The following is a 27,866-nucleotide window of genomic DNA, read 5'->3' on the forward strand; positions in this document are numbered from 1 at the left end:
AGGAGGACAGGCAGATAGGCCAAGGAGGTGGGGTGGCTTTGTTAGTAAAAAGATTAAATCAAATCCTGAGATTTGACATGGTATTAGAAGATATAGATTCCCTGTGGGTAGAGTTAATAAACTCAAAGGGTAAAAATACCCTGATGGAAGTTATATACAGGCCTTCAAACAGCAACCAGGAGGTGGAATATAAATTAAAATGGGAAGTAGAAAATGCATGTAAAAAGAGTAATGTTACGATAGTCATGGGGAATTTCAATATGCAGGTAGTTAGGGAAAATCAGGTTGATGCCGGATCCCAAGAGAGGGAATTGGCTGCCTACAAGATGGCTTTTTAGAGCAGTTTATGCTTGATCCCTCTCGAGGAAAGGCAATTCTGGATTTGGTATTGTGTAATGAACCAGATTTGATTAGGGAACTTAAGGTAAAGGTATCATCAAGAAGCAGTGATCATAATATGATGGAATTCACCCTGCAGTTTGAGAGGCAGAAGCTAAAGTCAGATGTATCAGTATTACAGTAGAGTAGAGGGAATTGTAGAAGCATGAGGGAGCAGCTGGCCAAAATTGATTGGGAGGGGATACTAGCAGGGATGACAGTAGAACTGCAATGGCTGGAGGTTCTGGGTGAAATTTAGAAGGTACAGGATAGATACATCCCAAAGATGAAGAAGTATTCTTAAGGAAGGATGAAGCAATTGTGCTGACAAGGGAAGTCAAAGACAGCAAAAAAGGAAAAAGGGCATATAATATAGTTAAAAACTAGTGGGAAGTTAGAAGATTGGGAAATTTTTGAAAATCAACAGGCAACTAAAAAAGCCACAAAGAGAGAAAAGATTAAATGGGAAGGTAAGCTAGCCAATAATGTAAAAGAGGATACAAGAAGTTTTTTCAGGTATACAAAGAACAAAAGAGAGGCTAGAGTGGCTATCAGGCCACTGGAAAATGATGCTAGAGTGATAGTAATGGGAGACAAAGAAATAGCGGACCATCTTAATAAGTCACAGAGAAGCACAGCACAGAAACAGGTACTTTGGCCCATCTAGTCCATCCTGAAAACTACTTAAACTGCCTACTCCTAATGACCTGTACTGGGACCACAGCCCTCCATATCCCTACCATCCATGCACCAATCCAAACTTCTCTTAAACGTTGAAACCGAGCTCGCATGGACCACTCGTGATGGCAGCTCATTCCACACTCTCACAAGCCTCAGAGTGAATAAGTTTTCCCCCATGTTCCCCCTTAAACTTCTCACCTTTCACCCTTAAGCCATGACCTCTGGTTGTAGTCTCAACCAATCTCAGTGGAAAAAGCTTGCCTGCATTTATCTTATTTATATCCCTCATAATTTTGTATCTCTCTATCAAATCTCCTCTCAATCTTCTACGTTCTCAAGAATACAGTCCTACCCTATCCAAACTTTCCTTTTAACTCAGGTCCCCCAGACCCGGCAACATCCTTATAAATTTTCTCTGAACTCTTTCAAACTTGTTTTACATCTTTCCTGTAGGTAGGTGACTAAAACTACACACAATACTCCAAATTAAGGCTGACTTATACTTGTGCGTACGGGCTACGCCGCAGCCTATGCCATAACCCTGATTTTCACTTCTTCGGTGCTCTACGCTGTAGCGAGCATGCACTGGTGTGCACCAAAATGCTAGTTGGCGGTGGGGTTTCCATGCCACTGTGTTGAGTTTCTTTGGTGAGAGACATGGATGAGGAAATGCATTTCAGATATTTTCATGTCGGCAGGTAGATTTGATGATTTGGTTCATCTATTTCGCTTCGGTGTACGCACAGCTTACAGACACGGTGGAGAAGAAGCAACCGGAAATGTGACACTACCAAGTGGACCAATCACAGTTGTTGCGGTCTGCATCGCTGCGATGTGTGAGTAACTTTTCTGGAGAGGTGCACGTCACCCTACGGCACAGGGTACGTGTTACCTACAGTGTAGATGCGACGCACAAGTATAAATCAGCCTTCAGGCCTCACCAATGTCTTATACAACTTCAATATAACATCCCATCTCCTGTACTCAATAATTTGATTTATGAAGGCCAATGTGCCAAAAGCTTTCTTTATGACCCTACCTATCTGTGACACCACTTTAAACAAATCATATACCTGTATTCCCAGATTCCTTTGTTTTACCGCAATCCTCAGTGCCCTACTGTTCACTGTGTAAGAACTATCCTGGCTGGTCCTACCAAAGTAAGACATTGCCTGACATAGCCTGACATTTTTCTGCATTAAATTCCATCTGCCATTTTTTCAGCTGGTCTAGATCCCTTTGCAAGCCATGATAGCTTTCCTCACTGTCCAGTACACCCCCAATCTTGGCATCATCCTCAAAGTTGCTGATCCAGTTAATCATATTATCATCCAGATCATTGATATAGATGACAGACAACAAAAGACCCAGCACCTGTTCCTGTTACACACCACCAGTCACAGGCCTCCAGTCAGAGAAGCAATCCTCTACTACTACTCTCTGGCTTCTCCCAAAAACCCAATGTCACATCCAATTTACTACCTCATCCTGAATGCAGAGCAACTGAACCTTCCTGACTAGCTTCTGATGTGGGACCTTGTCCATGTAGATAACATCCACTACCTTACCTTCATCCACTTTCCTGGTAACTTCCTTGATAAACTCTATGAGATTGGTTAGACATGACCTACCACACACAAAACCGTGTTGACTATCCTAAACCAGTCTATGTCTATCCACATGCTTATATATAATATCCTGTCCATTAAAATACGTTCCAATAACTTTCCCACAACTGATATCAGACTCACTGGCCTAGGATTCTCTGGTTTTTGTTTAGAGCCTTTTTTTTAAAAAACAGCAGAACAACATTGGCTGTACTCCAATCCTCTGGTATCTCTCCTTTTGTTAAGGATGTTTTAATTATCTCTGCTAGGGCCCCAACAATTTCTGCACTTGCCTCCCATAGGGTCCGTGGGAAGTATTTTCCATCAGTTTTCCCTGAGAAAGACACTAACAGTGATGTATATCAGAAATTCAAGAGTGGCAGAAGTTAGTGTAGTTGCTATTACTAAGGAAAAGATGCTGAGGAAATTGAAAAGTCTTAATGTAGATAAGTCACCTGGGCCAGACAGTGTACATCCCAGGGTTCTGAAGAGATTGTGGAGAGATTGGTAATGACCTTTCAAGAATCACTAAATTCTGGAATGGTTCCAGATTACTGGAAAATTGCAGATGTCACTCCACTCTGCAAGAAGGGAGGGAGGTAGAATAAAAACATATTATAGGCCAGTTAGCCTGACCTCAGAGGTTGTGAAGGTGCTGGAGTCTATTATTCAGGATGAAGTTTCGAGGTACTTGGAGGCACAGATAAAATGGGCCAAAGTCAGCATGGTTTTCTAAGGGAAAAACCTTGCCCAACAAATCTGCTGGAAACCTTTGAGGAGATGACAGGCAGGATTGACAAAGAAGAGTCAGTGAACATTACTTGGATTTTCAGAAATTCTTTGACAAGGTGCTGCACATGAGACTGCTTCGTACCCCATGGTATTACAGGAAAGATACTAGCATTGATAGAAGATTGGCTGACTGACAGGAGGCAAAGATTTGGAATAAAGGGGGCATTTTCTGGTTGGTTGCGAATGACTGCTGTTGTTCCACAGGGGTCAGTGTTGGGACCACATCTTTTCAAATTATAAGTGAATGACTTAGATGATAGAATTGATGGCTTTGCAGCCAGATTTGCGGATGACATGAAGATAGAAGAAAGGGCTGGTAGTCTGCAGAAGGACTTAGACAGATTGGGAGAACAGTCACACAATCAGCAGATGAAATATACTGTAGGACAGTGTATGGTCATGTACTTTGGCAGAATGAATAGAAGTGTAGATTATTTTCTCAATGGGGAGAACATTCAAAAATCAGAAGTACAAAGGAACTTGAGAGCCCTTGCAAACTTTCCTGAAGATTAACTTGCATGTTACCTCTAAGAAGGCCACAAACTGTTGGGTTTGGAGGTGGTTGTTCCTCAGCGGCTCAGAGAGCAATGTTGGCTAGAATCAGACTTTATGCTTTGGCTCTTGGTAGGGTCACCCATGCCAAATAGGTCAAAGGGTAGAGGCCAAACAAGGAGTGGTCCACAGGTCCTCCTAGTTCAGGGCTCACAACTCTGTCTGTTAAAACAAAATTCTTACAGAAACGGTAATGACGCATCTTTCTACACTGGAGTGCAACGATATTCCTGATTTTCCTATCAGGACTTGCATGACTGATAGTAGTGAAAGTCATGAGGAAGTTTTTGATATGACAAAGGAAGCCCTGAACACCACCAGAGATGGAGGACCTTCACTGCTGCCCTAAAGGTCAGTGGCATAATGGGCAGTAAGTCAGTCGGTGGTAAGGGAGGCAAATGCAATATTGACATTCATTTCAAGAGGATTCGAATATGAGAGCAAGGATGTTATTGCTCTGATCACATTGGAGTATTGTGAGCAGTTTTGGGCCACTTATCCAAGAAAAGATGTGCAGGCTTTGGAGAAGATCCATGAGAATGATTCTGGGAAAGAAAGGGTTAATGTGCAAGGAGCATTTGATGACTCTGGCTCTGTACTGGCTGGAGTTCACAAGAATAAGGGAGGGGGCGGGGATCACATTAAAACCTAGCAAATATTGAAAGGCCTGGATAGAGTGGAAGTGGAGTGGATGTTTCCTATAGCAGGTGAGACTAGGACCAGAGAGCACAGCCTCAGCATAGAGGGACGCACATTTGGAACATAGGTTTCAAAGGAATTTCTTTAGCCAGAGGGTAGTGAAGCTGTGGAGTGCACTGCCACAGACAGCTGCAGTGGTCAAGTAATTGAGTATATTTAAAGCAGTGATTAATAGGTTCTTGGATAGTCAGGGTGTCAAATGCTACAGGGAGAAGGCAGGAAAATAAGATTGAGAGGGATAATAAATTAGCCATGAAAGAATAGCAGAACAAACTCAAAGGGCTGAATGGCTCAATTCTGTTCTTATATCTTATGGTCTTATACAGCTACCGCTATAGCTGCTAGAATCTGAATGCATTTAGGCTGCCAGTACGTAACCACATAGGGAAAGTAGCCTTAAATGGGAAGGGAGAGTTTTGAAAATAAAGTATGATGACATGCTAACCCTGTACACAAGAACTCCAGTATACTGTTCAACAGGTGGGTACAATTCATATGTACAGGATATGGGTGTCACTGCCAGCTCAGTCACAAGAGGTTGTTTCCAAAATTACGAATCTCTAAGCAGAAGATCACATTGATGTCATTGTGCATGTGACAGCCAGAGGAAATGTTGCTCGAGGCAACAGGAAAATAGAAAGTTTCACAGAGGCTCCATGGTACAGTGTTGAAGCCCAGACACAGAAGGAACTTGGTTTGATTAACAGCACAAGATTACTGCGCCTACTTGGCTGAAGGTAGTGTGTAGTGCAGAGAAATTATTAACCAAGTAAACAGGAAGGAGTGCTATTGTAAGTGTGCGCTAGTAGTTACACAGGGCAAGGCTAACAGAGTTCTAGATTTCCTGAAGAACTCTGTCAAAAAAAAACAAAGCATAGAAGCCAGAATTTGCAATAAAGCAAGTCTCCTTTCTGAGCTTTAGATTATATGTGCAGTGAACACTTTAAACCATTACTTGAATAAAGTCCAAAGTAAATGAAACAAAATCTCATATTTTAATCTCCAGAACCACCTGAAAAATGTAAAATGTCTATAAATATTTTCTAAACAAGCTAAACCTCAAAAGACTAAATTTAATAAAAATCTATTTTGTAAAATTTCAACCATCAAAATGTATATGGTTTATAAATTTATAACAAGTGAATTAATAAAAGGATTAATTTATTTTTTACCACATTAACTTTCATTTAAAAACTGATATTGGTTCCATATTACACCTTCCTCTGAACTTTCCCTATATCAGGAGAGGGCAGAGAAAATTGTCCACCTAATATTTTTCAGGGACAACCAGTACTATAATCACCAGAATAGACAGAAAGTTAACCTGAAGTGGCACAGTCACAACACAAGAACTTCAAACTCTAATGTAGACTTTGTTAGTCTAGGCATAAATACAAAAACCAAGATTATCAATATTCAAAACTTCAGAGAGTGGAGGCATTAGTAGCTCACCAGTAACAAAGGTTTTCTGGAATAAACAATTAAAAACCTATGGTGACAAAAATCCAATAGGAGCTTGTGTTTTAAAAAGCCACACTGGTTTTCACAAACAGACATTTTCAGCAGGAAACTGTGTCAAGATAATTTGCTGTGAAGGGATTGGGATTGAATCCCGACAGGAAAGCAAAAAAGGGTCATGTGGTTTGAGTCAAACACAAAAGTGTTTTACTGTGCAAGGAGGCACAAGCACAGTTCATCTGATTAAATCTTTCCTCCTTCTTGACAGAATAACTTCTCCAGCCACGTTATCCAACATCAACAGCTACATTATCCTCCATCACCATCTTTTGTTTATTCATGAGTGAACAAATATTTTGATTAAATGTATGTTTAAAGGGGATTTTACTTCTCTTACAATTTTGAATAAATATTCGGCCAACTCTTTGGCAGAATTTTCCATTGCACAGGTTTATGTCGAGAAGGTAGTTACAAAGCATAGATGGTTCCTCATGTCTGTGCATAAGGCTCCTTACAGAGGCTGCTGAGTTCCTGGAATTGAGAGTCACCAGCCTCTGCGAGGGTTGTGGAAGCTTGATCGATGGTAATATTTAAAGAGAAGGCAAATAAATTGTTGCTAAAATCAGCAGAGGTCTTGGTAACTTTGAACTCCCGAGTTGAAATACAAAAAGACTGGAAGGTGGCTAATGTTATGCAAAGCAACGGTAAGAAGCTGCTGTTGAACCTTGAGATGTAGGTTTCCAGGCTCTGGCATCTCCTGCCTGATGGCACAGATGTGGGATCTCCTGATGATGTAAGCACTTTAATAAGGCATTGTCTCTAATAAGTGTCCTTAGTGGCGAGGAAAGCTGTGCTCATGATGGAATTGGCCAAGTCCATTACTCTCTGCAGCCTCGTGTTCCTATCATTATGTTCTTACGTACAGCTCAAGAATGATAATTAAACATGCTCAATAAAACTAGTCCACCTCATGGCCAAAAGTGTATAATCAGAAGGGAGCTTTTTAGTTACTGTTTTGGCATGGCGTTTGACCCTAAAGACATATTGGGGATTCCAGGGTATCCAGAGTAGACCTGCCAGTTCCCCATTCCCAACCAATCCTTCTGATACAATTTAGAAGTGGGGGAGGGGGGCAAATAAAGTAAATTGCTGGCTACTAATCAAAGAGACAAAATTCCTGCACAAATGTTTAAAATGTTGAAATCTGGCAGAAAACCAAGAACACAGAAGAAATAGGAAAACCATAAATGCTGGAATTCAGGTTTGTTCCAATGAAGGATTTCATTGGAAATATGACTTATACTTTCCTCCCTCAATGGTTCAAGGACCTGGTATTAATACTTACAGAGAAATGACTATTAACAAAAACAGGCACAGCCAAAGTGAACCATTTGTGAATAATGAAGACAGTCTGATCACACACAGAGTAGATTCAGTGTGAACAACTGACTGGAAGACATGTAGAAACTTCATTCCACAAGGGTTAAGACAGTTAAAGCTGGCTCTAAGTGGACTGGTTGATCTCTACAACTGTTCCCATTAGCAGAGATGCTTGCACTACATATATTATCTGTGACAGATTCAGATAATCATATCTTCTTGCTGACAGAGTCATAATATTTGCAATGGGCACAATATAATTGAGATACATTATTTAACCTAGACTACATTTTGATTATTTGCAAGTGGGGTCATAAAGTACAGATAACAATAAAATCACAGTGGAGTACAACAAGCAGACAGATTGTTTCTTAGATATAGTAGGCTTACCCATCCAGACCACAAAAACGTAAATTTATACTGAAACACACTCCTCTACCCCACCCTTCTAGTGAATGGAATTTGAGAAGAGCCAGCCCTACAATGTGTTGGAAAAGGCAAGTTGTATAAATTCTTCTAGTGTGAGTGATTTGATAGCATTGGGTGAAGGATAAATATTTCTCTAAAAACCACCTTGAAAGTGCAACATCCCTTGGGTCTTTCCTTCTACTCTGATGTTTCGATGGAGCCTCCATTATTTTTTTTGAACTTTTGTGGTCTCAGGACATCCAAAAAAGGTAAATTTTGAATAATGAAGTACCACTCTGAAGTTTGGCCTGGGGAATTTACTTCCGGGGAACAGGGTTGCTCTTTTTCTGAGCCAAACATCCTCAACACCAGAATCAAGTTTAACACCTACATATGCCATGAGATCCTTGGAGTGCATATCGATGCCCTCTCACAATCTGTTGATTCACATTTGCCTCGATGTGCTCCGGAGATTCCACCTCTCTTTCATTTGAACCACACTGCTATATAGGTCCTGGCTACAAGAGTTCCTACGAGCCGGTTGCTGCCTCCCTTCAAAATTCACCCTCAGGTATGGAGTGAGTGGGTGTGTGAGTTAGAGAAACAACACTGTAGCAGGTCCTTCTGGCCCAACTACAGCCATGTGATCACTAACCTAATAACCTATACATCTCTGGAGTGAAGGAGCATCTGGGAAACCCATGTGCTTAGGGGAAGATACACAAACTCCTTACAGACATTGGAAGAATTTAACCTGTATCGCTGGTGCTGTAATGGCATTACAGTCACCACTATGCTACCATGCTGCCCAAATCCGTTGGTTTAGGGCAAGACATAAAAAAATAAGTAAATAGGACAAAAGAGAAATAGTGAGGCAATAATCATGGACTGTTCAGAAAATCTGGTGGGAGAGGGGAAGAAGCTATTCTGAAAAGTGTAGGTCTTCAAGTTCAAGTTTATTGTTCAAAGTTCAAGGTACATGTTATTATCAAAGTACAGAATTCAACAGTAGATTTATACACCGCCAAACGAAACAGCGTTCCTCTGGACCAAGGTGCACAGCATAGCACTTATAACTGACATAACAACACAAAGGTAATATTACCACAAACAAACTAACAAATAATAAGGTGCATTTATGACACAAGTCAAAAGTAAACAATATGTTACTGGCATTTCTTTCATGATGAGACCTGGGTGGTGGAGACAGTACAGTAGTCTCACAGTCTGGAGAAAACTGTTTCACATCCTAACAGTCTTGAAAAGTACAGCACAGAAACAAGCTATTCAGCCCATCTAGTCTGTGCCAAACCATTTAAACTGCTACTCCTTGTCCTAATGCTACAGAACCTCCTGCCTGATGGTAGGTGGGGGGCGGGGGGGGGGGGTTTGAAAAGAGATTGTTGGACAAATGGGAGGGATCACTGACAATGCTAAGGGCCCTGCATATGCACTGCTCCTGGTAATGTCTGGGATGGGTGGAACAGAGGTCCAGATGATCCTCTCAGTAGTCCTCGCAGTCAGATGCATTGCAAGTCCCATACCAGACAGTGATTCAGCTGGTTGGACACTCTCAATGGTGCTGCTGTAAAAACTGGTTAGAATTGGGGGGGGATGGGGGGAGTGTCACTCGTGTCAATCGCCCCAGGAAGTGGAGATGCTGCTCTGCTTTCTTGACCAAAGAGGTGGTGTTGAAGGGCCAGGTGAGATCATCCATTATGTGCACTTCCAGAAATTTGTGCTCCTAACACTCTCCACGGAGGAGCCATTTACGTGCAGTGAGGAGTGGTCAGCCTGCACTCTCCTAAAGTCCACAATCACCATACGGTCTTGACCAACTTGAGATGCAAGTTGTTGTGTTTGCACCATCTACAGCCCCTCTACCTCCTCTCTGTATTCTATCTCGGCATCAGTGTTGATGAGGTCAACCACTGTTGTTGTAATGTATGGATCTACTTCTTTCAGAGCAATGACCCCACCCCCCAGCAATAAGAATTGATCTGTTGTCAGCGTGTGTGCATTGATCTCCCTCTCTCTCTCTCTCCCTGCAATGTGAATACACCAGTTAAAGCCATCTCCCACATGCCTGCTTTTATTTCATTGATATGTAGTTGTGCACAGGCACACCAAATTGGTAACATGTATGAACCTGAATGTCAGAAAATATCACAAACGGCACTAACAGTTACAGAACAAAAAAACAAGAGTTAAACAGCATGAGAAAGCCATTATGGACCTAACAAAGGAAAGGGCGAGTAACAGTGAAAGAGACACTAAATTTGAAATGAAAATGAGGTGGTGGTGGCTTCAGTTGGGAAAATTGATGAGTTTGATCGTGCAAATGAAGGCTGGGAGTCATATATTGAGAGGGTTGAACTGTATTATAATGCAAACAATGTGGAGGAGCAAAAGAAAATCCTGTCACTTCTTAGCTTAATGGGCCCAAGAACAGAGTCTCTTATGCAACTTGGTAACCTCTAAAAAGCCAGCAAGCAAGACGTTCAGTGAAACTTACAATTTTACAAAGCCACTCTTGTCCTAAATAGCTGGCAATAGCTGGGAGATTTAGATTTTACAAATACAACCAATCAAAAGATGAAAACATTTCTGAATACATTGCAGAACTGTGAAAACGTTCCCAGTACTGTGACTTTAGAGATGGACTTTCTGATGTATTAAGGGACAGCCTTGTATCTGGTATGCATACTCAAAGCATTCAGAAGTGGCTGTCAGAAAGAAACCTAACCTTATAGTGGGCATTGACCATTGCAATATTGTTAAAGACTGCAGCAAAAGATGCAGCAGAACTACAGAAAAGGGGGTTAAAATGTGAAATGCACAAAATGTTCCTGAATGGCACAAAAAGACAAAAGTGTTATCGATGTGGCAAATCCTTCCGTGATGCAAATGACTGTTGGTTCAAAGAAAAAGTCTGCAAAAAGTGTCACAGACAAGGTCACATGGAGAGAGTGTGCAAACAGACAAAAAGCACAAACGAGTGAAACGTCTCAAACACAAAACTAAGCAAATGCTTAAAGTTACCAAATGTAAAACAGAATCAGACAACATAGAGTCTGAACCTTGGTAAAGTGCTTACCCGGCTGAATGAGTATGGTCTACACGCAAAGAGAAAGAAATGAGAGTTTTTCAAGAATGAAATCTCATATTGTGGACACCATTGACAAGTATGGCTTACATAATTCACAAGAGAAGACTGAAGCAGTGCTACAGGTACCCAAACCAGACAATGTGTCACAACTCAGGTCATACATGGACTTTGTAAACTACGACTATTGGTTTCTCCCAAACATTGCTACAGTGCTGCATCCACTGAATGCATTGTTACAGACAGGAGCAAAGTGGAAATGGTCAGAACAATGTGAAAAAACATTCAAGGAAACAAAGACCAATAACATCCGATGAACTGCACATCCATTATGAGCAGTTCCATCCCTGCCCATCAGACTGGCATGCAATAGTTCCATTATGGTATTTGAGTGGTTTTGTCAGACGGTATGAAAGATGGAACTGAACACCCGATTGCATTTGCTTCAATATCACTGACGAGCGCAAAACACAATTACACAGAGATCGACCAAGAGGCCCTTAGTCTAGTATGGGGAATAAAGAAGTTCCACCACTACCTCTATGGACAAAAGTTTATGCCAGTGACAGATCACCAGCCCCTGTTGCCCGTTTTCAGTCCTGGGAAGGGAATTCCAGTGATGACTGCTACCCGGTTACAACGTTGGACACTATTCCTAGGAGCCCACTCTTATGACATAGAGTTCAAGATACCAAACAACACAGCAATGCTGAGGGCTTGTCATATCTTCCACTAATGGGAACTGAAGAAGAGAAGTCTTCATTCTGTGATCCAGCAGAAGTGTTCCGCACTGCAGTGGTGGGCCAGTTGCCAGTAACAAATTCCGAAATACAAAGGGAAACAAGGAATGACCCGACATTGTCAAAAGTCTATGAATCACCGTGCAAGGATGGCCAGCTCATGGTAACCCTACATTTCCAGAGTTCTCAGCGAGATGAGACCAACCATCGGTATGTCAGAGAACGCTGATGTGTGGTTCTCGTTTTGTGGTTCCCTCTAAGCTGCACACCAGAGTGTTAGAAAATCTGCATGACAGACACCTGGGTACAGTCACGAGGAAGAGTCTTGCGTAGATCTACATGTGGTGGCTGGGAATAAATAAACAGATTGAAAACTTGGCCAAAAGCTGTTCAGGATGCCAGGAAGTTCAAAATGCACCCCCAAAGGCATCATTACACCTGTGGGTATGGCCATCATCACCATGGCAAAGAGTACATATTGACTTTGCTGGGCCATTTTTGGTCTCCACATTTCTGATTGCTGTGGATGCTCATTTTAAGTGGCCAGAGGTTACACCAATGAAGTCAACCACCTCGGCAAAGACTGTCTCTGCCCTGCGGACCATCTTTGCCAGAAACGATTTAACAGAACAAATTATGAGTGACAATGGACCACAATACACATCAGAAGAATTCCAGCTGTTCATGAAGAAAAATGGTATCAGATATTTCAAGTCAGCTCCTCACCACCCAGCAATGAATTGGTTGGCTGAAAGATTTATCCAAGCCTTCAAGAAGTCCATTAAAACAATGGACAAGGAGGACATTTCTTTACAGCACAAGGTGAACAACTTCCTTTTTGTGTATCGGAACGCTATTCATTCGATGACAGATCGAACACCTGCAATGCTGTTCTTGAACAGGAATCTGAGATCTCCTATAGACCTCCTGAAGCCAGATCTATGGAGGGAAGTGTAAAATAAACAGTTCAATCAGTTACCAAGTGAAGCAACAAGGAGCTTCTAGATTGGACAGGAAGACCTAGAGCAAGATTACTGAGAAGACTCCTGGACAACTGATGTTCACAGTTGATGTTGGAGATCATACATGGAGACATCATGTGGACCAGATACTGAATCCTCAACCGAAGAACACACCTGAGTCGACTGCATCCAACAAGACGGACACATTACAGTCAACTGGACTCACCTCTCAATGATGATGTCATGAACAGCAATGTGACACTGGAAACCGGGAACGTTGCCTTGGACAAGACACCCACTCAATCGTGTAATTGTGTACAGACACAACAGTTGTGTCATCAGTGAACTTGATGATTTGGTTTGAAGTCAATCTAGCAGTGCAGTCATGCGTCAGCAAAGGGCTGAGCTCGCATCCCTGGGGGGGGGGGGGGGGCATCAGTGCTCGGTGTGATGGAGCAAGAGGTGCTGTTGCCAATACTGTTGTCTTTCTGTCAAGAAGTCCAAGTTCCAGTTACAGAGAGAGGGGTTGAAACCCAGTGGGGATAGTTTACCCACCAGCTTCTTAGAGAGGATCGTATTAAGTGTCGAGCTAAAGTTGACAAGGACCACCCTGGCATATGAAGCATGATTTTCTAGGAGTGGAGTGTTGACACTATGGCATCATCAGTGGACCAATTTGAGCAATAAGCAAACTAGAAAGGGTCCAATGTAGCAGGAAGATGGGATTTAATACGATCCATAACCAGCCACTCAAAGTATTTCATTATTGTTGAGGTCAATGCCGACTATATTTACTAAGGCAGGTTACTGCCTCCCTCTTGCACACTGGGATGATGGTTGCCATCTTGAAGCCTGTGGAGACAGTGGACTGTTCCAGAGAGATATTAAGGGTGTCTGTTAGAACCTCATTTAGCTCGGCTGTACAGTCGCTCAGCAACCAACCAGGTATATTATTGAACCCCACAGCTTTACGTGGGTTGACCCTGGCTAAGGTCTTTCTCTCATCAGCTGCAACCAGACAGAATGGCTGCTCCTCGGGAGGAGGAGGGACCTTTGTTTCATGCATCAGATTGTGTGCAAAAGGCTTTCAACCCATCAGGAAGAGAGGCGCGCCTGCCGTTGACGTGCATGGGCGACTTGTACTCCATTATGGTCTGAATGCCCTGCTATATGTGCCTCTCTCCTGGCTCCTGTTCTTCTTCCCTGATGGTAGTAACATGAAGAGGACATATTCTTCTTTAAGGGTCCTTAAAGATGGATGCCACCTTCCTGAGGCACCACAGTTGGAGGTCATTCCTGATGGTGAGAAGGATTGTGCCTTGGTGGTGCTGACTGAGTTTACAACCCTCTGCAGCCTCTTTTGAACCCCCACATTGGAGCCTCCACACCACATGGTGATGCAGCTAGTCTCTCCGCAGTGCATCTGAGGCACTAAATGATTCTGCACAACCATTCCCAAATGCAACTGTTTGCATAATGGGCAAGTGTATCTTCAGCTTACAGCAGTTCATTTAGCACAAGATGTGCATAGAATCTGGTTTTTAAAGTTTCCCCCTCTCCTACAAAAAGAGAATAAATGGGACCGTCAGCAACAAATAAATCACAGACCCAAGCAAGGAAGCATCAAATATATTGGGACCCAATCTCCAGTGGTCCACTGGGAGTTATTGCCCACACTTCTTCTTATTATTGGATACAGATCTCCAGAGAGCTTTAAAGTGCTCCGTTTAGTTGAAACTGCAGTAATGCTTTTCTGTCCAGTTTAACAGAAATTGTGTGTTATAACAGTGCAGCTTTTGACCAGATTGAAAATTGAACCAGCATTGAAACAGTCAGCAGATGAGGTATTGCAATGGAATACAGATTTCCAACTAGCAATGATATCTACACCTAGTTAGAATGAGCAGGAGAACAGATGATGAGCAGGGAACCATTTCCCCTCTCCCTTCTGCACCCAGGGGAAAAGTGCTGCTCAAAACCAAAAAGTAAACTACTAAGGAGGAAAAAAATCCACAGGCCAGACAACACGTGGAATCACATATGCTTTATATCATTTGTGGCTTTAGCTAGACATAACTCACTTGTGACTTTATCATTCCTGACAAAGGGTCACAGTCTGAAACACTTACTGTCTTCTTCCTTCACAGATGTTATACATATTTAACATTTTTTAAAAATCATGCCATTAACCATTCTGTATTATAAAATGGATTCTACTAAGTACGGTAGTTAAATGTATCTTATTTTAGTTGTGTGCCATTTTTAATTAGTGTAACAAGCTTTGGAAAATTTAAAGCCAATGCCAATGTATTTGTTAACAAAAGCTATCATAAAATCAGTTTTTCCTTCTCCTGTGAGTTTATTATCTTTGAACAAAATGATTTCCAAATGTGCTTTTCTACTTTCCCTACCCAACAATTTCAATATTCAGAACTTCAGTTCCAATCCATCAATTCCCTAAAAACAGGGAAGCAATTACTGCTTTAACCAATTCTGTTCTGTAAGATCCCAGGGAAAGTACTGTACAGTAATCCTAAAAGTGAATCAGGATGCAAATACATCATTGAAAAATTATGAAGAAAGCTTGTTCCTCCAAAACCAATGCTTTTTGATGAAGTACAGTTATTACTGCACTTCAGAAGTTCCCCGGCAATAGCAACCCAAGCAGCTGAGGTCATTAGAAATAAACACTAATTAAAAATCACAATAAGTTTGATATACCAATGCCAAGTAGTTATAATGAAGTTATATTAAAATATAATTCGAGTCATCAGTTTGAATAGTATAGGGCTCCAGACTTTTGCAAGGACAATCATGTTTTAGTGAAGTATCATTCAGATAAGAAGAAAATACTAAAGAAAAACAAAAAACAGAGAACAATTTGCAGCAAAATATAATTTATATATTGAAATATTGTGTAATAATAAGATATGAGTGGTGGAAGCAAGCTGTACATCAGATTACATTTGCATTTAATCTGATGTCTAACACATTAGATTAAATGCAAATTTAGGAAAGAGATATAAGCTTCATACAAATGCCTCGGCAGGCTTTTTCAATATCAGTCATAAAAATCACCAACTATAAATCAATATTCAACTACTTATCCCATCTAAATCTGATGATAAAATGGATTGTGAAGAGTAGAAATGATTCAAGCTATGTGCCTACGCAGATTTCTACAAATTCTGTTGATCCAATATCAAGATTAAATATGGCAGAGCTGAAAAGGTGGCTGAATCTTTCAAGAATATAATCGAAGTTCATTGGAAAAAAAAGAATTATTTATTGTTTTCTCTTGTGATAGATGTTCATTGTCCTTGGTTGTTTGGTAAGCTTGCTTTCTAAATATAGCAGCTGTCATTTGAATGATCAAAAACAATAGTAAGTAAACCCAGCTAACAGCTTATTTCATTTCTGGTCACAAAATGAAATCAGTTCTTAAAGTGTAAATGGAAAACAGTAATCAGCTTGAAATTAAAACAAGCTCTCTCCATTGAGCAGCTTTGCAAACAAGCTCTGTAGATAGAAAATGCTCTGTCTGTAAAAGTAAATGCTAGCTCACTACACGTGCATTATTACTGCTCAAGGTGTACACCTTAATCTCGTTATATGCATCGTCAGACTATGCGGATTCACTGTTATGCGAGGAACCTATTTCTACCAACGTCTCCTTATATGCGTCCAAAACTCAGTTATGTGAGGAGCACTGCCATCCCGCCAATACAAGTCACATGCGCACACCTCACGGTCTCACTGTTGGGATGAGAAGCACCCCATTGCCGCCACTACAAGTCAGGTGTGTGCGCCTCACAGTCTCACTCCCGCCAGTATCGCATTGGTTTTGGCAAGGTGTGGATGTGCGATCTTGCGCTTTTCATGCAGAGAACCGCTTTAACACTTGAAAAAAAGTTGGAAAAACAGCGTGGCATCAGCTGAAGGTAACACAGCTCTGGGATGCTACTACCAAGAACAGAACCTTACCTTTAAAGTTCTTTCATTGCTTGACAATGTGCCAGCCCATCCTAAACATTTGGACAGCATTCATCCTAACATAACAGTGCGTTTCCCGCTGCCTAACACAACATCGCTGATTCACCCACTCGACCAAGGTGTGATCCATATTCAAGGCGTTTTTTTTTTAAACGGTGAACTATCTCTCAGATGCTGCAAGCAACAGACGATTTTGAAAATCCCGGGAGTTTACCAACGGTGAGGGACTGGTGGAAGTTTGAACACTTGGCACTATGGCGATGGACATGGACCCAAGTTTAGAACGGAGTCAGCATTTCGATCATTCCCTCCCGTCAACCCTTCTTCCCTACAAGCAAATTTATGCTGAAAAACAAAATGCTGCCAAGCAAACAACCCTGACCACTTTCTTCAAACCGGTGTCATCTGCTGTCGGCAGTTCTAAAAGTTCTGTGAGTCTTCCTTCACTCCTTGCTGTGCTTGATATGATCCCAACACCACAACAACCACTCATCTCCTGGAGCAAACATACCTGCCACTGTTGGTGAGTACTGTACACCCTAGTATGTTAACCTTCTATAGTTTATTACATTGAATATTACCTTAAACTGATGAAATAAAATACGAAAGTTGCCTTGTGGTACTGCTTTTGTGTCATATTGGTATGAAAATGTGAATAAATTACAGATAAAACATATTTAGGAAGCCCTCTGGAACGCATCCCTATTTTCTCCATTTAAATAATTATTCACATTAAATATTTTCACATTATGTGTCAACTGCGAGTAACATCCCCGCATATAATGAGGATAGGGTGTAGTTGTTTAATTTGGACAGTTTCAAACAGACAAGCTGACTCTCAAGTTGCTTACTTCAAGAAAGCTTACAGAACAGACAGATAATATCACTTAACATATTAATAACTGATGTGTTTATAGCTGGAAGGCTCAAGGAAGTTAGAATCACAGCATTTACAGCCTTAGTGGAGGTCTATGTCTCCAGAAAATACTTATAGACCATTTGTGTTGAAAGGGTATCTGAGGAAATGTTAAGTGTGTGTGAAGTCACCCAAATGATAGAAAAAGGTATAAATATTCAGGATTATTAAGAATGGGATAAAGATCATCAAGAAATATGGAAGAAAGAACGGTGAACTTGAATCCATTCATCTAGCTTTGGTTTCTGCGATGGATGACTTTTTTAAAAATCTATTGTGGCATGTCTTCTTAGTTTATAGGAATTGTATCTGTGTTTAGGAAATCTTCTACCCTTCATGGTTTGTGTTTTAGAAATGGTTTGTAATTTGGAAATGTTTAAGATAGAAATCTTCTGTGAGCTTTAAATGTGTTTTAAAATTATTATTTGGATTAAACATGCACCACTGAAAAGAAAGGAATGGTGTTTTAAACTACTTTGTTAGCTGGAAGTATTGGCAGATAAACTTGATGTGGAGAATAAACAGGGAATTAAACTAGTATTTGAAGACTGAGTAGTTACAGTATAATTTCCCTTTAGTGAAAGTACTAGAGGATATTTATATCTGATAAGGTTTAAAATCTTCGCCTGAGTTTATAACATCATGGTCAGCAAACCCAATACCATTGCACTCTGCTTTCATTTGGCAATAATAATAATACCAGAAACTTCTACAGAAGAATGTGGCAGAGTCCCCTCTCCAGTGCTTAATTCTAGACTAGGAGTCACAATTTGAAGTCAAGAGTTCAAATGCCACTATAACAAGTACCGAAATTGAATTCTAATGAATAAATTGCCAGCTAAAACCATAGAGAAAAAAAGATATACCTCACATAGGACTTGAAACATTACAGAAAGAAGTGGTTCAAGAAAATGCTTCAGTTTAAAACAACTACGGTACTTTATCTTCAACTTTTCAAGCAGCTTCTGCCAAACAAGACGGTTGGGTAAAATTAGACAATGCTTCTTCAAATAATTAAAACTGTTAACAACCTTCCTAATGTAGCTTTATAAAGCTCTTTCTTTAAGAAAAAGGGTAACATTTCTTTATACTATTTGAAAAAGAGTGCTATTAGTCTTCCCAGTGTAACATCACTGCTTCAGTGGTGAATTGTTGTATTTCTCATGTCTTCACAGGTGCACCTAAAGCTCATGCCTCAGGAATCAGGCTTTACAAGCTGACAATACACAGAGCACTCTGCCAGTTACTGGGGAGTGTGCTCACATGGAATGAATGCATCAGTAGAAAAAAGGGGAAAAGATTGCATAACACTCCCAAAAGGTATAAAGGAAGCTGCACAATCTGCTGGAGAACAGTGCAACAGGAGCCATCCTCCTTGTGCAAGACGACTTCTGGTTAGAGGTTGCATCTGAGTAACACAAGGCACTTTCTCCTGAATGGCTAGGTTTGGTTGGGAATGCAGTCAAATGTCCCTACTAGCTCCAAATACTAATGTGAAGGTTTCCCACCAGAACAGCTTTTGAGCTTCATGCAGCAGTGACCAAGACCCTTCAGCAGGACTGGACACTTTTTCTTACTCAGTTCTTGAGTACTTCCGGCATTTCTGGCCACCCAACTTTGAGGAACAATCTGCTGAAACCACTTGCACATGAGGTGACTGGGATCCCATTTTCAATCAATCTACTCAGTTTACTTCAGGAGCTGTGTAGCTTATGAATGCAGGAAAAACATGTCTGTCCATTCAACTCATGCTACTGTAGAGTCAGAAGTTGTACAGGGGAAATGGGGGGTTCTTTAATCCACTATGTCCTTTCCGGCCCTTTTTCCATCTAGACCAGAGATTCCCAACCTGGTGTCTATAGACCCGTTGCTTAATGGTATTGGCCCATGGGATAAAAAGGGTGAGAATCTATTTCCCCAAATCGGGACTATATTCTTCAATGCCATCACTATTTAGTGTCTGTCTGAATACCTCTTAAAGTAGTATGTAGAAATTGTATATGAACATTTGCATGAGTAAGATATGACTCCAAGTGAATAGCACCAGTTAATATTTCAACCAGTGTGCCTGAAAATCCTGCTGGAAATACATTTTGAATGTCAGAATCAGAATCAGGTTTATTATCACCGACACCTAACGTGAAATTTGTTAACTTAGCAGCAGTTCACTGCAATATATAATATAGAAGAGAAAAAATAAAATAATAATAAATAAATCAATTACAGTATACGTATATTGAATAGATTAAGAAATCGTGGAAAAACATTAATATATATTTAAAAAGTGAGGTGGTGTTCAAGGGTTCAATGCCCATTTAGGAATCAGATGGCAGAGGGGTAGAAGCTGTTCCTGAATCACTGAGTGTGTGCCTTCAGGCTTCTGTCCCTCCTACCTGATGGTAACGGTGAGAAACGGCATGTGCTGGAGGTCCTCAATAATGGACGCCGCCTTTCTGAGACACCGCTCCTTGAAGATGTCCTGGGTACTTTGTAGGCTCGTATCCAAGATGGAGCCGGCTAAATTTACAACCTTCTGCAGCTTCTTTCTGTCCTGTGCAGTAGCCCTCCCCACGCACCCCCCCCCCCCATGCCAGACAGTGATGCAGCCTGTCAGAATGCTCTTCACAGTACATCTATAGAAGTTTTTGAGTGTATTTGTTGACATACCAATTCTCTTCAAATTCCTAATGAAGTACAGTCCCTGTCTTGCCTTCTTTATAACTATATTGATATGTTAGGACCATGCCTGATCCTCAGAGATCTTGATACACAGGAACTTGAAGCTGCTCATTCCCTCCACTTCTGATCTCTCTATGACGATTGCTAAGTGTTCCTTCGTCTTACCCTTCTTGAAGTCCACAATCAGCTCTTTTGTCTTACTGACTTTGAATGCCAGGTTGTTGCTGCGACATCACTCCACTAGTTGGTATAACTCATTCCTGGAAGCCCTCTCATCACCACCTGAGATTCTACCAACTATGGTTGTATCATCAGCAAATTTATAGATGGTATTTGAGCTATGCCTAGCCACACAGTCATGTATATACAGAGAGTAGAGCAGTGGGCTAAGCACACACTCCTGAGGTGCGCCAGTGTTGATCGTCAGTGAGAAGGAGATGTTATCATGAATCCACAGATTGTGATCTTCTGGTTAGGAAGTTGAGGATCCAATTGCAGAGAGAGGTACAGAGGACCAAGTTCTGAAACTTCTCAATCAGGATTGTGGGAATGATGGGATTAAATATTGAGCTGTAATTGATGAACAGCATCCTGACACAGGTGTTTGTGTTGTCCAGGTGGTCCAAAGGTATGTGAAGAGCCATTGAGATTGCATCTGCCATTGACCTATTGTGGCGATAGGCAAATTGCAATGGATGCAGGTCCTTGCTCAAAACATTTCATCACCATAGATATGAGTGCTACTGGGCGATAGTCATTAAGGTAGTTCACATTATTCTTCTTAGGCACTGGTAAAATTGTTTCCTTTTTGAAGCAAGTGGGAACTTCTGCCTTAGCAGTGAGAGGTTGAAAATGTCCTTGAATACTCCTGCCAGTTGGCTGACACAGGTTTTCAGAGCTTACCAGGTATTTCATTAGGATGGTGTATATCACTTGCAAATATTTGGTGAGCTTAACACGAAATAAAACATCCAGTCTATTTTCCTAGACTAAATAAAAAGATGGTCTAAAGAAATTGAAATAAATACCCCATGACCTTTGATTTTGGACTGTTCTCCGAACCAATTAGGTCTCCTAATGTTTTTTTTCCCAAAAGGCTTCTTTGGTGACTATAAAGAAAAAGGTTCCATTAATGCTATCAAGTCAATTTCAGGAACCTGAAATCTGAGGGTATCTTGATTCTTTTCCAGTCATAACACTAAAATATACGCTCAGTGTTATTATCCCTGCAACAAAATATTATGGTTCCTTTCTAAGATTAGCTGGGTATACAACTGAATGTTGCATTTGAATCACAACCTGTGGGAGAATACGTAGCTAAAAATGAAGCCAAGTATCACATCATGGTTTGGCGAGAAATCATTCATCAAGAAAATAAAAGATAAGCAGTATTTGGACTATGCAAATATTTTAAACTCCATTCCAGTCAGGAAAGAAAGTGGATTCTTAAAACTACTGATTAGGTATCCCCTTGGGAACACTTGCTTCCACTTTGGTTCTATTGGTGCCAAGGGAAGGAACCACACCTCTCCACTTATGGGGCAGGTGGAGCATGGCAGGATTGTGAGTTAACATGCTTCTGCCTTTTGTACTGGGCTTCCTTAAGCTCCCAATGCACAAACAACATGTTTCCTGTGCTGCCTACAAACACTGGGCATATATTCATGCCAACTCCAAGAGAAATACAAGTAACAGTACCATGGGCTTTTACAACCTCGCTGAAGCCTTTGACTCCATAAACAAGGAAGTTCTGTGAAGCATTCTCCTCAAATTCAGCTACCTACAGAGACTAGTCTAGTTTATTTTGCTTCATGGAAGGTATGATTCTAACCATGAGGTCTAAAGTGAAATCTGGTGTCAGTCTACATAATTCCACTGTCACCTTTTTTTTAGAAAAACACTTCGCACCTGAATGATTCACCTTAATTTCAAAAGGGTTCCTAAAGGGAGCAGCATTTATCTATTGGGCGAATGGGAAAATGGTGAGACTTGATGAGTACACTTGAGAAGATCACTATAACTACATTGAGCTGCAGTGTACACATAACTCCTTTTCTCCCTTTCTCAAACACACACAAAATACTGGGTAAACTCAACAGGTCAGGCAGAGGAATATCTCAGGTTGAGACTCTTCATCTAGACCAACTCTCTCAAAACTATTTCAACTTCCTCCTCCTATTCTACCCCATTATTCAGTCAGCCCCTGTTACAGCTATTAATTGCTCTCATGTGCTCAAACTGATGGATGGAACTTTCTGATCAACTTAGCAGCATCAAGCATTGGGAACTTGATGGCCATTTAAGCAAATATTGTGATTACTCACAACTTTCAGAAAATGCACATTCATTGAAATTAACTCCAGATGCAAAGGGGAGAAATATATCTGTGATTTTTCCATCAAATTGAATTTTGCTAGCCTCTTTTAACTGTGCATGTTGCTTTAAAGCCAAAGATGTGCCTAGAGTTTCATGTTTATAACCAAAGTGCAATCCAATCTTCTTAAATTAACATAAAATCAGCAAACGGTTTGGTGTGGTTAGTGGTCTTGAACTTGTCACTACTTTTTTTTCTCCCAGATTAGCAATCTTTTCCAACAGCAATTCCAGAACGCACAGCAAGTTCAACAGGAAACAGGTCATTACACAACCAGTACATACTGACAATCATCTTGATGACTCCCTTCCATGTGTTTCCTTTCTCATACATTCCTTTTTCCCAGGTCTACAGTGAAATCCGGTGTCAAACACACTGCATCATTCTCCCTACTTGTTTTTAAATAACAAGCTGCACTTGACCTCAAGAGGGTTGACCCAGCAGCAATGTGAAATATACTCCTAAGAAGATCATCAATACAAGCAACTAGTCATGGATACACCAAAAATTCAAGAGCTCTGGTGCGTACTCCATTATAGGACACTAGAAAGCCTCCACACCAACTCATGGAAGTAGCATGGACTGAAATGTTGTATATGTACTGATAAATTGTACACAATGATGGAATTGCTTCAGGAACAAAACTCAGTGTAAATGTGTCAAGGTTCTTCAGGCAACATGTAAACCAGAAGCTGCAAAATTGCAGGAAAAATTGAGACAACCAGAGATACTCCCATCACAGAGTGACAAATAAGTGCCACTGCCAAGGAATGGAGATACAAAGGATGAAGCCCACATTGAACCAAAGCCTGTCGTGGCTGAAGGCCACCACACTCCAGATCAAACAAGGCCACGAAAAAAAATATTCCATATCAGAAGAATGGACACCACTTCACCAAGGGCCTTGACTTTAGGCATAGAAATACTAAAGTAAACAGCAATAATCTTGGAGAAAAAGAATAACCGAGTTCAGCAACAAGACCTGGAAGAACAGCAACAAGTCTAGAAGGACAAACTATGGGGAAAAGCATCAAGGTAAAGCACAAAAGAGACATGACAATTTGGAAAATTCATATTCATTATTATTATTATTCGTTATTAGATGGATCAGAGGTTATCTAACTTTATGTGAAGGCAGTCCATTTTAATTAAGTACTTCACTGTACAACGGAATAATAAGCAGCTACCTATAAATCCAATTGGAGGAGCAACTTCTTTGTTTAAACCCTGAAAGCCAGTGTCATAAGTTGAAATTCCATGTAAATTTCACATTACATTTCAGTGTAATCAGGGCAGAGGAAGAATGTACTTCTCTCTACAGCGGACCCATGAATTGTGGCCTGGTATGGCAATTCCAATGCACAGGAATGCAGAGGCTTCAGAAAACTATGGACATAGACTGGTGCATCATGGGCACAGCCCTCTCAACCACTGACAGCATCTACAGGAAACAGAGTCTCAAGAGAGTGATAAGTCCAGCTCCATTGCTATCAAGCAACTCATTGATGGGGTAGACCTGTAGTGCTTAATGTTCTTGATAACCAACAGTGCCTTGTGATTGTAAAAAAGACAAAGGACGAGTCAATGCATGCCATGAATAGCCTCTCGATGCTTCTTGATGATGGATGTCAAAGCCACCAGGCAGTAGTCAGTAACGCTTGTTAGTTTGGTATTAGGAGACATTGATCTTCTTAATGAAGTTGAGAACCTCAGATTAAAGTAGGCAGAGGATCTAGGGACATATCCAGGGACACTGTCCAGGCCAGATACTTTCTGCAGGTTCAGTCTCCAGAAGACTGACCTTGTATCCTAATGGTGACCATGGGCTCAGGTGCATTGGAAGCTCAGGTGGTGGTGACATTCCAATCCCCTTCTATTCAAAACATGCAAACAGTGTATTAAAGAATGTGCTGTTATCAGTGATACTGCATGACTTTATTTTGCAACCTGTTGCAGCATACAAGCCCTGCCACAATTGGCAGCTGGTCTGAGACTTGACTTTGGACTGGTACAGTATTGTCTCTTAGCATCCCTGAGAGCTTTCCAGAGGTTTGATCTTGATTTCTTGTAAAGGTCAAGGTCACCTGGTTTGAACACTGCAGACATAGACTTCAGCAGGGAGTGGATCTCCCAATTTATCCATGGTATGCTGCTTGGGAACAGCCAAATTGTCTGTGAAGATTTCAGCAGTGTAACTGGGTAAGAAGAGGCAGCAACAGGGAATGTTAAAGATGCATGTACAATGTCCTGTGTATGTTACTCAAAAGGGCTTCTTTGGTTTGTTATGAGTAGGAATGCTTCTTTGTCTGTTAAATGTTTCTCTCGCCGTTGTTTCGCTTTAGAATGGCTGATATGGTAATTGTATTCATTTGTTAATCAATGGGGAATGTTATTGTGTTTTGTGAGGCTGGGAACTTGGGGGAGGGGTTGCGCGGGCTTGGGGTGTGAAGGCAGTCGGGAGGGAGAGCCGAGGAAGGTGGACGTGCGCTCGGAAGACCACCGGGGAGTCCGAGGTGGAAGACGTTGAAATCGGAGGCAAGCGACGAGGGGTCGAATCATTCGCTGGTTGAGCTCCAACGAGTGCACTACCCTGACTGAACTTTGATAAGTTGGCGCCTTTTGTTTTTTTCCTTGTATATATATATTGTATTGCCTAATACTCTTTTAATTTTAGTAAACTCTTTGAATTGTATTTCATAACGGTATTTGTTGTGGGTTTGATACTGTTGGCGGGAGCGAGGCATAAACTCGATTCTCACAGCACCTGCGTGTACGGGAGGCGGGGTTGGTGTATGGCTGGATCTTCTTTTCCCCTAGACATATACCAGCCTTTTTGGGTAAGTGTTACATGCAAAAGGACAATTTGTATTGAGAGGTTTTGGAACCTTAGCACAGATCACACAGCACTCCAAGTTACAGCCTCTGATTGTGGTCACAGAGAGTAATGGAGCTGGTGGCTAAGAGAGGGAAACCTTGTTTTCTGCTCCATAGCTACTCAATGAGTGATGTTTCTTACTTATCCTACTGTCGCCAACCCCATTCAGCAATTGACTGGTCTGCACATCTGCCAGAATCTCAAGTTTGTTACTTTAGTAACGCACAGATGTATAGCGTCAGTGCAACTGGATAGCACATATCACATTATCCATTATCATACAAACTTAATAAGAAACCAATTTTCCATCAACATAGTTTACCATTAGCATTATTTTCATTACATTATCAATGATAGGAGATAAAGAGTATCAGATCCACTTGGAGAAAATAATGGTGATACCAAGGCCCTAAAAGTATCTGGTGATGCATGTTCTATATAAAGAACCAATGTCAATACACACGTCCTTGCCCTTCCTTTAAGCTATAGAGCTCACCATGGAATTAAGTCAATGGAAAAATTATTTTTAACAAAATAGCATAATGTGATTCAACCATTTTAAAATGAAGGAAAGCATTCCAAGGTGTATTTTTCCACTTTTATATACAGTAGATAACATCTAATTGGTACCCCAAATGCAGGAACTTTTTTATATCAAAATAAATTTCATAATAAAAATATTTACACGAATTTACCATGCAATGACTTTCATTCTTACAATCAAAGTGAATGCATTATGTAGTGTTCCATAACATTTTTTAAAAGCAATGGGACTGTTGCCAGAGGTTAATACCAGAGGACATCCTTTTAAGGTGAGTGGAAAACTACTTGGGGGCCGGGGGGGGGAGTCAGAGACGGAGTGGCAAGTGCCTGGAATGCACTGTCAGGGGTGGTAGGAGAGGCAAATATATTAGGGTCATTTAAGAGACTCTTAGATAGGCACATGGATGAAGAAAAATGGAAGATTATGGGCTATGTAGGAGGGAAGGGTTAAATTGATTGTAGAGTAAGTTTATATAGGTTGGCCCACCATCATGTGCCTGGGGCCCCATACAGTGCTACAGTGTCTATGTTTTAATGAAAGTCAAGTCAAGTCATTTTTATTGTCATTTCGACCATCACTGCTGGTACGGTACACAGTAAAAACGACTTTTTCAGGACCACAGTGCTACATGAAAGGATACAAAAACTACACAGAACTACGTAAAACAACACAAAAAACTAGACTGCAGACCTACCCAGGATTGCATAAAGTGCACAAAACAGTGCAGGCGTTACAATAAATAATAAACAAGACAATAGGCACAGTAGAGGGCACTAAGTTGGTGTCAGTCCAGGCTCTGGTATTGAGCAGTCTGATGGCTTGGGGGAAGAAACTGTTACATAGTCTAGTCGTGAGAGCCCGAATGCTTTGGCGCCTTTTCCCAGACAGCAGAAGGGAGAAGAGTTTGTATGAGGGGTGCATGGGGTCCTTCATAATGCTGTTTCCTTTGCAGATGCAGCGTGTGGTGTAAATTTCTGTAATGGCGGGAAGAGAGACCCCGATGATCTTCTCAGCTGACCTCACTCTCCACTGCAGGGTCTTGCGATCCGAGGTGGTACAATTTCCAAACCAGGCAGTGATGCAGCTGCTCAGGATGCTCTCAATACAACCTCTGTAGAATGTGATGAGGATGGGGGGTGGGAGATGAACTTTACTCAGCATTCGCAGAAAGTAGAGATGCTGCTGGGCTTTCTTTGCTATGGAGCTGGTGTTGAGGGACCAGGTGAGATTCTCTCCCAGGTGAACACCAAGAAATTTGGTGCTCTTAACGATCTCTACCGAGGAGACGTCAATGTTCAGCGGAGAGTGGTTGCTCCGTTCAAAAAGAAGTCAAGCAATGAAGCTTGTTGCTTGTTCACAACAGTTTGCTGTACTTAGCGTATCCATCTATTACAGTTTCCAGTTCAAGACCCACTTTGGAACTTTGAACACAAACATCCCAGTTGTTGCCCTAAAGTACCATACCATCAAAAGTACCCTCCTACAGTCCTACAGCATGGAAACAGTTTCTTCAATCCATATGTGTCCATGCCAGTCTCAATATATATTCAGGTTAATTCCACTTCCCTGCATTTCGCCCATATCCCTCTGAACACTTGTCAACCTCTAAACCCTTCTCTTGAATGCTACATTAAACCAAAGTTTTCCTGTAAAAGAGCCAAAGTTGCCATCTAATTGAAGGGCAGGTGATTATCCCCAGAGTTTCCTGGTCAACGTTCATTG

At 41.2% G+C, this 27,866-nt stretch overlaps 1 protein-coding gene across 10 annotated transcripts in view; it reads right to left on the reverse strand.

Annotated features, from left to right (window-relative positions):
• Nucleotides 1–27,866, reverse strand: part of LOC140726324 (chondroitin sulfate N-acetylgalactosaminyltransferase 1-like) — a 186,964-nt gene that overhangs the window by 91,796 nt on the left and 67,302 nt on the right. For 2 of the 10 annotated variants that reach the window (XM_073042562.1, XM_073042556.1), the window contains exon 2: nucleotides 3,984–4,172. The exons of 7 other annotated variants lie outside the window; for them this stretch is intronic. The gene's annotated coding sequence lies outside the window, so the exon portion shown is untranslated. Of the gene's footprint in view, nucleotides 1–3,983; nucleotides 4,229–27,866 lie in introns of those variants that run through there. One more of the 10 variants, XM_073042560.1, reaches the window with a different exon arrangement.

This window comes from Hemitrygon akajei, chromosome 4 (genome assembly GCF_048418815.1).
Source record: "Hemitrygon akajei chromosome 4, sHemAka1.3, whole genome shotgun sequence".
NCBI classification, from domain to species: Eukaryota; Metazoa; Chordata; class Chondrichthyes; order Myliobatiformes; family Dasyatidae; genus Hemitrygon; species Hemitrygon akajei.